Genomic DNA, 13,839 nt, shown 5'->3' with positions numbered 1-13,839 from the left:
GCTTGCTCTTCTGGTGAGAGCCTATGTCCCTCTGTCTGCCTCACCGAGCTGTGAGCTCAGATCTTTACCTTGTGTCCCGAATGCCAGGCTTGGCACAGAGGTGGCCTCAGAGCAGACTCATGGGATGAAGCTGAGGATGACAGGAGATCCCTTTCCCAGTGAGAATGACATTTGTGGTAGAGTCTCAAGTGTGTGCCTCCCTCTCCTCCCATCTATGCTCTTTCTCATCAGTGTTCAATTTTTCTTCTCATCTTTGTGGCACAAATGTTCTCCTCAATCCTTAAGCAGTTGGTCCCCCTAAAAGAGGTTGTTTTCCCAAGAAACAATTGGTTGTTTCCACCAATTGCAAACAGATGAAAACCCCCCTTGCCTGGGACTTCCCTGGTGGTCCAGTAAGACTCGGCGCTCCCAATGCAGGGAGCCAGGGTTCAGTCCCTGGTCAGGGAACTAGATCCAGCATGCATGCCACAACTAAGAAGTTCGCATGCCACAGCTGAAAGATCCCGCGTGCCAGAACTAAAGATCCCACATGCCGCAACTAAGACACGAAGCAGCCGAAATAAATAAATAAATAAAATTTAAAAAATAAAAAAAAATTTAAAATATATGTTAAAAAGAAAGAAAACCCCCCTTTCCCTTCCCCTGACCCCTGCTGCATGTGGTCATGGAGGTGTAGGGATTAGCCTCACCTTTGCTACTACCAGCTGTGTGGCCTTGGGCAAGTGTCTTGGCTTCTCTGAGCCTCAGTTTCCTCATCTGTGAAGTGAAGATAACTCATTCTTTGTGAGGTTATGTGAAGATTAAATGAAATAACTTATGTGGAAGGGCTGAGCACAGTGCTTTCCATTAAAGTTGGGTGCAGCAAGAGAGAATTCCCACCCTCCAGCCTCCAATGAAGGTAGGACTTGAAGAAAATGTCTGTGCATTGATTCCACATGACCCCGCGTGTCCATGTGTCCACGTGTGTGCACGTGTACTGTGCTTATGGGTATGTCCATGCTGTGTTTGTGAGCACGTAAGTGTGTGTGTAAACAGAAATGTGCATATACGAACGTGTGCTTCTTTGTGCGCATGAGTGTGTGTGGGTGTGTGCGTGTGTTTTCCCAGCACTATTAGTGGAAAGCCGTAAGTATGCTTTATGGCAGCGGCAGCAGCAGCTCCGTCCCCCCAGCCATTAAGCTGCCTCCCTCCTCTCATCTGGGGGTGGGGAGCTGCTGCAGCCTTGGTGCCCTCCCTCCCCCACCCCTGCATGCTGAGTGAGCACCGTCGCCCCCCTCTCTCACCATATGCCTGTCTTTTACAGTTCTTTGGTGCGTGGTGCCCATCGAGTGGGTAATTAGCTAAATGAATTAATTGACATCCATACACGTAATTAGCAAATGGTTATAAGCAGCTATTCTCCTTGGGATGTCTAAAATTTCTAGGGGTCAGACCCGGGGGGGGGGGGGGGAAGGGTTTGTGATGTTTTAAGGAGGAATAAAAGCAGCCAGTGTGAGTGCCAAGGACCAGGACGGGCCTGGGGTGCTCTCCAGGCTCAGTGGCCTGGCTGTGGTGGGGGAGAGGGGCCAGGAAGGAGGGGAGAGGGGTCCATGAACTTGGTCAGGGGAAACTGACTCCTAAGGCACTGGGAGTCAGGAGGCTTGGGTTCCCGCCCCATCCATGTGACTTTCTCTGTGACCTTGGGTAAGTCTCTTCTCTCTGGGCCACAGTCTCCACTTCCAAGAGAAATGGATGGGACCAGCTGTCTCTTAGGACTCTCCCAGTTCTGACATTCTTCTCTACTTTAAGCCAAACTTTCTAACAGCAAACAGGGTTGTGCAAAGATGGAGCCATGTGCCCCCTTCTTCATTCCAGAGCACGGCGTCACCATGCTCTCTCTCACCTGTAGGTTTGGGTACATGCTGTGCCCTTTGCTCCAAATGCCCTTGTCCACCTTCTCTGCCTTTAAGGTCGTCCAGAGCAGCGCGGTCCAATAGAACTTTCTGAAATGATGGAAATACCCCATACAGTAGCCACGAGCCACATGTAGAGACTGAGCACTTGAAATGTGACTAGTGCAACTGAGGAATTGGATTTTAAATTTATTCACTTTTAATTTATTTACATTTAAATAGCCACAAGTGGTTCGTGGCTATTGTATTGGACAGCACAGCTCTAGGTCTTTTAAGATCTAGTTGATTCATTTATTTGTTTACTAAGTCATTCATTCATCCAACAAATATTTATTGAGTGCCTGCTGTAGCTAGGCACGGAGGAGACTACCAAGAATAGGCAGTCACGACCCCTGCCCTCATGACGCATTTGTAATGGGAAGGAATAGGAGGGAGAGAAGAGAGAAAAACAAATGGACAAAATAATTGGAAATTATAATAAGAGCTATGAAAGAAATCAACTAGGGGTTGAGACAGAGACTAGAAAGCCCAGGGAAGACCTTCTTTAGATGGGGTGGTCAGAAAACGTGTTTCGGAGGAGGTGTCATTTAAGCTGGGACCCGAGGCATGAGAATGAGCCCTTCAGGGAGAGAGTGGAGGAGGGACATTGTAGGCCCTGAGGTCAGGAGGCAGGAAGAACTGGTGAGTCTGCAAAAAATCAGTGGGGTTGGGGTGTGAAGAGCATCAGGGTGAGGTCAGGAAGTGGGGGCAGGTGCCTGATGGAGAGGCCACAGGAGGGCTACGGATTTTGTGGTAACAGTGGCGGAGGTCCCTGAGGGGGCCTAGGCAGAGACGTGGCACCACGAATGAGCATCTTCAGAAGCTGACATGGCTGCTCCAAAGGGGCCAGTGGAGGGGGCCCTAAGGGAAGCCAGGGGATGGTCATCTAGAGGAGGGCACCTGGCCAGGGTGGTACAAGGACAGCTCATAGGCACTTCCACCAGCAAGCTTTCCCTGGCTCCCCCAGGCTAGACCAGGCGCCTCTCTGTGATTATGTCACCCCCAGGCCTAACTCCTCCGCGGCACTTTCACCACTTGTCATCACCTGTTATGGTCGGACCTCCCCACCATGGGATCACATCTGATTCTGCATCCCCACCTCAACAGAGGGCCTGGTGCAGAGTGGGTGCTCAGGCAGGACAGCCCCTCCCCAGCTCAGCCGGGGTGTCCTCCATCTCCTGGGAAGAGGCCACCTGGGAAGGTGACTGGTGGTGGGAGAGATGCCTGAGCCCCTGCCTTCTCTACTACCCCTGCTGCCTCATGTGCTGCATTTTGCGGTTTACAGAGCCTCTTTCCCATCCATGGCCTCAGCTGTCTCTCCAAACAGCCCTGAGAAGCAGGTGGAGCAGTAACCCTCATCTACCCATTTTATAGATGGACAGACAGGAACCCAGGGGGACCAGGTACCTTAGCCTGGAGCAGAAGTCCTCAACCTCTTTGGAAGTTACAGATTACGGAGGTTCAGTGTATAGCTTTTGGGTCAGACAGCCTGGGTTTGAATGCTGGCCATTAATTTCTTAGCTGTGTGACTTCAGGCAAAGTACTTAACCTCTCTGAGAATTAGTGTCCTTATCCGTGAAGTGGGGGAATAACTGCATCTATTTCCCAGGGTGGTTGTGGGACCTGTAAAGTGCTCAGGGGAGTGCCTGGCACGTAAGAAGCATTTAGAACTCTTCGCAATGGTTGTTTGGGAATCTGATGGAAGTTATGTACATCCACAAAATGCCTATACAGTTTCAGAAGTTTCACAGAGCTCCTGGAGCTCAGCCATGCATGCCTTGGTGACCATGGACCCCAGGTTAAGAAAATGTAATAAGAAAGACCCTAGTAGCAAGAGAGATATCTAAGGAATAAAGTGTCTAAGGAAAAAAAGATATGTAAGACTAACATGGAAAAGATTTTTAACACTTAACCAAGGGACATATAAGACTACTTAAATGCAAAGACTTAACATTGATAAGGGTATCAGTTGTCCCCAAATCAATATATTAATATATAAATATATTTAATGCACCTCTAACGTTCAAACAGGGATTTCTGTGGAATTATATCTATCTATCTATATCTATCTATCTATATATATAGATAGATATAGATATAGATAAAGATCCAAAAAACAGCCAAGCCCTTTCTGAAGAAAAATAAGGTAGGTAGACTTGCCCTACCAGGTATCAGTATTTGTTATAAAGCTCTAATAGTTAAAACAGTGTGGGTAGGCTCAGGAATGGACAAATTGACCAGTGAAATAGAATTGAGAGCCTGACATAGAACTCCTCTGCATTTAATGTGCATGACGGAAGCAAAAGGCAGTTACCAGCGTGGTTCAGACTATGGCAGATTCCAGAGCCAGGCTGCCTGGCTTTGAATCCTGGCTTTGACACTTACTAGCTGTGTGATCTTGGGCAAATTGCTGAATGTCTCTGGCCTCAGTTTCCCCAGGGGGGAAAGAGGGGCTATTCAATAAGTGGAAGTGGACAACTTAGTTGTAGATATGGAAAAATGAAACAATTCATACCCAACTTCTTACCAAAATGTCAATTTCAAATGAGTTAGGTACTTAAAGGTCCAAAGCAACACACTGAAACATTGAGAAGAAAATGTAAGTGAACATCATTCTGACTCTGGGGTAGTTTTTTAAAGAGACCTCAAAAGCACTAACCATGGGACTTCCCTGGTGGTGCAGTGGTAAGAATCCACCTGCCAAAGCAGGGGACATGGGTTCGAGCCCTGGTCTGGGAAGATCCCACATGCCGTGGTGCAACTAAGCCCGTGCGCCACAACTACTGAGCCTGTGCTCTAGAGCCCGCGAGCCACAACTACTGAGCCTGCGTGCCACAACTACTAAAGCCCGCACACCTAGAGCCTGTGCTCCGCAACAAGAAAAGCCACCGCAATGAGAAGCCTGTGCACTGCAACAAAGAGTAGCCCCCACTCGCCACAACTAGAGAAAGCCTGCACGCAGCAACAAAGACCCAATGCAGTAAAATAAATAAATAAATAAAATTTTAAAAATAAATTAATTAAATAAATTTAAAACATAATAAATTAAAAAAATTTTTTTAAAAAACACTAACCATAAAACACTGATGTATTTGACTATATTAAAACCCAGAACTCCTTTTTCTCAAAAGAAATCTTAAAGGAAGTAAAGTACTACAAACACAAGAACATATTTTCAATACATATAGTAGCTAAAAGATAAGTATTAAGAACATGCAAAATTGGTAAGAAAGAGAAGCAAGCCCAATCAAAAAATGGGAAAGAAACACATGCCGCGGAGCAGCTGGGCCCGTGAGCCATGGCTGCTGAGCCTGCATGTCCGGAGCCTGTGCTCCGCAACGGGAAAGGCCGAAAGCCGCAACAATGAGAGGCCTGCGTACCGCAAAAAAAGAAAAAAAAAAGCGAAATAAATATATGGCTAGGTATTTCTTAGAGAAGGAAACACGTATGGCCAATAAACAACTGAAGAGATGCTCAACTTACTAGTAATCATGGAAACAAAAGTCAAGACAACAACAAAATGTCATTTTACAACATTTGATTGGCCAAAATCAGAAGCCTGACGATTGGAGTGAGTGTGGATCATGGGATTGCTTACGTGTCACTTGTGAGTACACAAATTGATACAACCACTTTGAAAAACAAGTTATTATTATTTTGTAACTTTGGACATTTTCATACCCTATACCCCAGCAATTCTAGCAGGTATATACCCACTCCTAGGTATATACTCCTTGTATTGCACCAGGAGTCATGTAGGAGAATATTCATAACAGCAATCTGTAATAGAAAAACAACAACAAACCTCCTCCTCCAAGCAAGGGAATGATAAATACAAAATTCAGGGTAGGGACTTCCCTGGTGGTGCAGTGGTTAAGAATCCGCCTGCCAATGCTGGGGACACAGGTTTGATCTCTGGGTCCGGGAAGATCCCCCATGCCACAGAGCAACTAAGCCCGTGAGCCACAACTACTGAGCCCACGTGACACAACTACTGAAGCCCGCGTGCCTAGAGCCAATGCTCCACAACAAGAGAAGCCACTGCAATGAGAAGCCCGCACACTGCCACGAAGAGTAGCCCCCACTCGGCCCAACTAGAGAAAGCCCGCGTGCAGCACCAGTGCAGCTAAAAAATTAATTAATTAATTAATAAAAAAAAATTCAGGATAGTGATTCCATGAGCTGGGGAGGGACATGGGATGAGGAAGACAATATAGATAGATGAAAGTTATCACTAATGTCCTAAAATTTGGGTGGTGGGTTCACAGGTCTTGATTATATTATTAAAAATAAATTGGTGAGAATTAGAAGACAAGCCACAGACTGGGAGAAAATATTTGCCAAAGACACATCTGATAAAGGACTTATCCAAAATATACAAAGAGTTCTTAAAATTCAACAATAAGAAAACAATCTCATTAAAAAAATGGGACAAAGACCTTAACAGACATCTCACCAAAGAAGAAATACAGATGGCATATAAGCATGTGAAAAGAATCTCCACATCATATGTCATCGGGGAAATGCAAATTAAAACAACAAGATACTACTGCACATCTATTAGAATGGCAAATCCAAAGACTTTTTTGGATTTGGCAAAATCCAAAACACTGACAACATCAAACATTGGGGAGGATGTGGAGCAACAGGAACTCTCATCAATTGCTGGTGGGAATGCAAAATGGTACAGCCACTCTGGAAGACAGTTTGGTTTCTTACGATACTAAACATACTCTTACTGCATAATTCAGCAATCATGCTCCTTGATATTTGCTCAAGGGAGCTGAAAACTTATGTTCACACAAAAACCTTCACATTGATGTTTATAGCAGCTTTATTCATAATAGCCAAAACTTGGAAGCAGCCAAGATGTCCCTCAGTAGGTGAGTGGATAAATAAACTGGTACATCAAGACAATGGAATATTATTTAGCACTGAAAAGAAATGAGCTATCAAGTCATGAAAGACATGAAGAATCTTAAATGCACATTACTAACCGAAAGAAGCCAATCTGAAAAGGCTACGTACTGTATGGTTCCAACTATATGACATTCTAGGAAAGGCAAAACTATGGAGGCAATAAAAAACAGTGGCTGCCAGGGCTGGGGAGTAGGAAGATGAATAGGCAGAGTACAGAGTATGTTTAGGATAGTGAAAATATTCTGTATGATATTTTAATGATGGATATATGTCATCATACTTTTGTCCAAACCCATAGAAGGTACAACACCAAGAGTGAACCCTAAGGTAAACAATGGACTTTGGGTGATTATGATATGTCATTGTAGGTTCATCCTTGGTGAAAATGGTACATTACTAGAATGGTACATTCTGGTGAGTGATGTTGATAATGGAGGGGGCTATGCATGTGTGGGGATAGGGGTGTATGGGAAATCTCTGTACCTCCCTCTCAATTTTGTTGTAAACCTAAAACTGCTCTTAAGAAGTCTTTTTATTTATTTATTTGGTTGAGCCGGGTCTTAGTTGCAGCAGGTGGGCTCCTTAGTTGCGGCTTGCCAGCTCCTTAGTTGTGGCATGCATGTGGGATCTAGTTCCCTGACCAGGGATCGAACCCACGCCCCCTGCATTGGGAGTGCAGAGCCTTATCCACTGCGCCACCAGGGAAGTTCCCAAGAAGTCTTAAAGTAAATAAATAAGTAAACAAACAGACAAATGGATGTTTGTCAAAACCCACAGAATGTACAACACAAAGAGTGACCCCTAATGTAAACTGTGGAATTTAGTCAATAATAATTTATCAGTATTAGCTCATCAACTTGTTCTGCTAATGCAGGATGTTAATAATGTGGGAAAAAACTGAGGGAGGGAGGGGGCAGGTGGGAATTTTTTGTACTTTTTGCTCAATATTTTTGTAAATCTGAAACTGCTCAAAAAATAGTCTATTCATTAAAAAATAAATGGATGAACAAATGAAGAATAAATGAATAATAAATACGTATAAAAGATAGCCATGGTGTCTTGAGCCAAGTATTATCATTAATCCAGTTCTGCACATCTGAGAGTTATTAAAAAACAAACAAGTTAATCAAAGACAAATAGGTCCTGGACTAGAACCCAGACAAATCCAACATGATGAAATAAAAGTAAAGTCCTATGGTCTGTGCCCAGCTATCAACCTTATAAACAGAATGCAGAGATTAATAGGAATTCAGATAGGGCTAGGAGTTTCTGTTGGCTGTCAGCTCAAATGGAAACAACAGTGTAATGCCATGTTTTTTTTAAGACAACAAAAACATAATCTTAGGATATTTTAATAATATTATTGCTAACTCAGGGTTTGAGATGGTGGACTGACCATTTTAATTTATTTTTAAAATGTCCCCTCATTAACAAGAGTCCATTAAAATGCCAGTAAAGGAAGTAACAGGTACAAACCCACAATAATGAAAAGGCTGGAAAGAAGGAGCATCAGCACATGTGAAATTTTAGCAATAGACCGATATGAAAGACAATTGACAATATGGTCCTCCTCAGTATCCTCAGAGGACTGGTTCCAGGACTCCTGCGGATAACAAGATTTGTGGATGCTCAAGTCCCTTATATAAAATGGCGTAGGATTTTACATTTCGGCACATCCCCCCATATACTTTATAAATTTATTTATTTATTTATTTTTGGCTGTGTTGGGTCTTCGTTTCTGTGCAAGGGCTTTCTCTAGTTGTGGCAAGCGGGGGCCCCTCTTCATAGCGGTGCGCGGGCCTCTCACTGTCGCGGCCTTTCTTGCTGTGGAGCACAGGCTCCAGACGCGCAGGCTCAGTAGTTGTGGCTCACGGGTCCAGTTGCTCTGCGGCATGTGGGATCTTCCTGGACCAGGGCTCGAACCAGTGTCCGCTGCATTGGCAGGCAGACTCTCAACCACTGCGCCACCAGGGAAGCCCCCCCCATATACTTTAAATCATCTTTAGATTACTTATAATACCTAATACAATATAAATGCTACGTAAATAGTTGTCAGCAGGCAGCAAATTCAAGTTTTGCTTTTTGGAACTTTCTGGAATTTTTTTTGAATATTTTTGATCTGCAGTTGGTTGAGTCTTCGGGTGCAGAATTCACAGATATGGAGCAGCTGACTGTATTTATTAGATATGTGAAGAACTCTTATTTAAAACATTTTTTAACTGTGGTAAAATATACGTAACAAAATTTACCAACTTCATGAGTTTTTGTGTTTTTTTGGCCACACCACGCTGTTTGCGTGATCTTAGTTCCCTGACCAGAGATTGAGCCCCCAACCTTGGCAGTGAAAGTGCAGAGTCCTAACCACTGGACGGCCAGGGAATTCCCCAGCTTCACAATTTTTTTTTTTTTGCGGTACGCCGGCCTCTCACTGCTGTGGCCTCTCCCATTGTGGAGCACAGGCTCCGGACGCGCAGGCCCAGCGGCCATGGCCCACGGGCCCAGCCGCTCCGCGGCATGCGGGATCTTCCCGGGCCGGGGCACGAACCCGCGTCCCCTGCATCGGCAGGCGGACTCTCAACCACTGCGCCAGCAGGGAAGCCCTCACAATTTTTAAGTGTTCAGTTCAGTAGTGTTAATTATATTCACATTGTTGTGCAACCAATCTCCAGAACTTTTCTTCTTGCAACCCTGAAACACTACACTCAGTAGAACAACTCATTTCCCGCTTCCCCAGCCCTTGGCAACCACCATGCTACTTTGCTTCTGTGGATTTGACTACTCTAGGTAACTCATAGAGTGGAATCATACAGTATTTGTCTTTTTGTGTCTGGCTTATTTCACTAATCATAATGTCTTCAAGGTTCATCCATGTTGTAGCATGTGTCAGAATTTCCTTCCTTTGTAAGGCCGATTAATATTTCATCGTATGTATATACCACTTCTTGTTTATCCATTCATCAGTTGATGGATATTTGGGTTGCTTCTACATTTTGCTTGTTGTGAATAATGCTGCTGTGAACACGGGTGTACAAGTATCTTTTGGAGAGCCTACTTTCAATTCTTTTGGATATACAAAGAACTCCTATGACTCAATAATAAGACAAGCAATCCAACTTTTTAAAAGGGGGAAAGATTTGAATAGACATTTTACCAAAGAAGATACAAGGATCATGGCAAATACAAATACAGAAAGATCCTTAACAACATCAATGACCAGGAAAATTGAACTCAAACCCACAGTGATACTGCTATGAATCCACTGAAATGACTAAGATTAAACTGACTGACCAAATCAATGCTGGTGAAGATACAGAGGAACTGGAATTCTCATACACTACTGGTGGGAATGTGAAATGATACCACTGTTTTGGAAAAATTTTGGCAGTTTAAAAAAATGTTAAACCTACATCTATCATGTGACCTGACTATTCCACTCCTAGGTAAATACCTAAGAGAAATGAAAGTATACGTGCACACCTAGATTTGAACATGAATGTCCATAGCAGCTTTATCTGTATAATAGTCAGTACCTAGAGACAACTCAAAGTCCATCAGTAAGTAAATGAATAACCAAATTGTGGTACATCCACAAGATAACATTCTACTCAGCGATAAAAAGGAACAAATTACTGATGTGTGCAACAGTATATATTCACTGCAAAATAATTATGCCAAGTGAATGAAACCAGACAAAAAAGAACACATAGTATATGATTCCATTTATACAGGATTCTGGAAAATGCAAACTAATCTAGAGTGACAGAGGCAAATTATTTGGTGCCTGGGGGGTGTGGGGGAGGGGCAGTGCGGGGCAGAAGGGAGAGATTATAAAGGGCCATCAGGAAACTTCGGGGGTGATGAATATGTTCATTACCTTGATTGTAGTGATGTTGTCATAAATATATATATATTACATATATGACAAAACTCATCAAGTTGTATACTTTAAATATGCGCAGTTTATTGTATGTAATATTTCAATAAAGCTTACACAAGCAAGCAGGAAGAGATTAGTTAAATAAATTCGAGTAGGGACTTCCCTGGTGGCGCAGTGATTAAGAATCTGCCTGCCGATGCAGGGGACGCAGGTTCAAACCCTGGTCTGGGAAGATCCCACATGCCGCAGAGCAACTAAGCCCCTGAGCCACAACTACCGAGCCTGCGTTCTAGAGCCCAAGAGCCATGACTACTGGAGCTCCTGCACCTAGAGCCTGTGCTCCGCAACAAGAGAAGCCACTGCAATGAGAAGCCCGTGCGCCGTAACGAAGAGTAGCCCCCACTCCACGCAACTAGAGACAGCCCGCGCGCAGCAGTGAAGACCCAACGCAGCCAAAAAAAAAAAAAAAAAAATTAAAAGTGATTAAAAGCAATAAATTTGAGTAGACCCATAAGGAAAGAAATACTATGTAGCAATAAAAATTATGGAAAGATGTTTATGATAATTGTTGAAAGAAAAAAAAGCAGATTACAAAACAGTATATCCAGTATGGTCACTTTTTTTTTTAGATAACCTGAATATCTACAGGATTCATCATTTGGTTACAAATAATGTCTCATTAAAATTAAACCACGCGGGCTTCCCTGGTGGCGCAGTGGTTAAGAATCTGCCTGCCAATGCAAGGGACATGGGTTCGAGCCCTGGCCTGGGAAGATCCCACATGCCGCGGAGCAACTAAGCCCGTGTGCTACAACTACTGAGCCTGAGCTCTAGAGCCCGCAAGTCACAACTACTGAGCCCATGTGCCACAACTACTGAAGCCTGCATGCCTAGAGCCCGTGCTCCGCAACAAGAGAAGCCACGATAATGAGAGGCCCGCACACTGCAACAAAGAGTAGCCCCCACTCACTGCAACTAAAGAAAGCTTGTGCACAGCAATGAAGACCCAACACAGACAAAAAAAAAAAAAAAATTAAACCACGGTTTATGTCAGCCCAGAGCCATCCTGCCTGTGTGGGAATTCCCTTTCCCTGCAAAGTCCACCTGTCCCATATGTTTCTGGGTGTTCCCTAATGTGTCTCACTGCACTTGGAAAGCAGTCTCGAAGTCATTTGCTGTTGTTGGCACCTGGGGCCCCTGCTGAGTTGAGGCTCCTGCATCAATGCCGCTAGCAGAGCCAGAGGTTGGCCTGTGTTATTGCCCAGGCTGCTGCCAAAGCCCCATGCATGGGGTGCCCACCATTCCTGTCCTGACACTCACACCTTAGGGTGCTCCAAGAGCAGAATGATGAGGGAAGTCCCTCATCTTGTTACCCAGCCAGGGGTCCCCACCAGAGGTCTGCTTGGGCCCCAGGTGTGGTGAGCTCAGCATGGCAACTCTCTTTGTTGAGAGAGTCTGGGGCAGGGTGAGTTCAACCACCAGCCCCTGTGAGGTGTCTGGAATGACTGATCCCTCCCACTTTCTGGTCCTGGTGTGGACCAAGTTCCTCTTCCTGTGACAGTTGTCTTTCAGGGACCACCAGCATCCTCTGTCAGGTTTCTTCCAAGTCTGCCAATGAGCCCGTATCCCAAATGTGATTACTGACGGAGATTCTTCTAGGCGGCTCCTTCATGCCTGTGATCACATCATATATCACATCATATTATATAACATAACATATGTACTTACACATGGGGGAGGGGGAGGGGAGTCCCCATCTCTCCCTGTCAGCATATTTTCCTCTTTCAGCTCTAGTGTAGCTGGAAGCACATACCCGGAAGATACTAACAGTGATTCTCTCTGAGTGAAGAGATCATCAGTGGTATTCATTTTCCTTGCTCTCTTCTGAACTGCCCATTCTCATTTTTTTCTACCACTGTCCATAGGCCAGGGCCAGTGTGTCCTGCTCAAAACCTCATCCCAGCACCCAGCTCTGTGTTTGGCACACAGCAGGTGCTCAATAAGGTGTGAACGACTAGCAGGTGTTACTTTTCAAAACTGTGAGGGGCTGGTTTAGCAATGACAGGGAGACGGGTTTTGCACCCCGCCGCCTGCCTGGCTCCACCTCTAGCCTGTCAGGTCCGGCCACCGGCGTTTCCGCCTCTGCCGCCTCGCGGCGCGGAGTGTCTGGCGCCCGTCCTGCAGCCCTGGCGCTCTGCTCGGCAGCCCGGGGCCGCCTCACCCGCACTGGCGAGGGGAGGGGAGGGGACCAGACTCGTCTGGGAACTGGCCTGGGCCGCTCCTGCCTGGGCCTCTGCCCGCTTCCTGCGCCTCCCTCCAGCTTCCCGCAGCCTCCCCCATCAGGGTCTGCTCTAGGACCTCGGATGCACAGTCGCTGAGCCTCGCCCCACGGACCTGCTTCTCCGACGTCCCCAGCAGGCTCCCCGGCCGCGGCTCTGCGAGCTGTTAGGTCCTGAGCGCCCCACCACTTGGGTAAGACCCGTGCCGCCCGCAGGCCCCCCCCACCACCTCCCCATCTCGGAAGGGCCCAATTCCTTGAGATCCTCCTGCTGCTGGCTCTTCCTCGACTCCAGCGCCCTCTCCAGGCAGATCCGCCTCTGCCCCAGGGGCAGGATCCGGATAAGCCAGGTGGTGCCTGGCAGCGCTCTTGCGTGGGCAGGCTGGGGCATGAGGCATCCTGGGATTTGAGCTGGGATGGGCAGGCCTCTCACGAGGATGGGGAGGCTGGCCCTTGACAGTGCCTAGGGCCACAAGACTCACAGTCCAGAGGGTGCAGCCAATGCTGACTCACTCAGGCCAGCCGTGGGGTGGGGGGAGCACCAGCCCGTGGGTGAGCCACTCCCTGGCAAGGGTCCAATCCTGGAAGTCGGACTGGTTTCAGACCCGCAGCAGCTGGGCCAAGGAGGGGGTTCAGCTCCTGCAGGAGGAGGTGGTGAGAGAGAGAGAGGGAGAGCACACTCGAGCCGCTAGGCAGGAGAGAGTTCAGGGCTGGCTGGGCAAGTCCAGTACTCCGCTTACACATCCTGAATCTGGCCTCCACGCCCTGTAGGCATTCCCTCCTCTCCATCCCCACCATGCTGTATCTTCTCCCCTCTGGACCATTCACTGGGC

The 13,839-nt window shown here is 46.3% G+C and overlaps 1 protein-coding gene across 1 annotated transcript in view; it reads left to right on the top strand.

Moving 5' to 3' along the window:
• Nucleotides 1-12,992: 12,992 nt before the first annotated feature.
• ACOT11 (acyl-CoA thioesterase 11) overlaps nucleotides 12,993-13,839 on the top strand; it is a 52,870-nt gene continuing 52,023 nt past the window's right edge. Inside the window, exon 1 of the mRNA XM_029229637.1 lies at nucleotides 12,993-13,200. The gene's annotated coding sequence lies outside the window, so the exon portion shown is untranslated. The remainder of the gene's footprint in view (nucleotides 13,201-13,839) is intronic.

This window comes from Monodon monoceros, unplaced genomic scaffold (assembly GCF_005190385.1).
Source record: "Monodon monoceros isolate NGI ecotype Baffin Bay Population unplaced genomic scaffold, NGI_Narwhal_1 Super_Scaffold_18, whole genome shotgun sequence".
Lineage (NCBI taxonomy): Eukaryota > Metazoa > Chordata > Mammalia > Artiodactyla > Monodontidae > Monodon > Monodon monoceros.
Note: the sequence above shows the minus strand (reverse complement) of the source record. Positions and strands in the feature narration are given on the sequence as shown.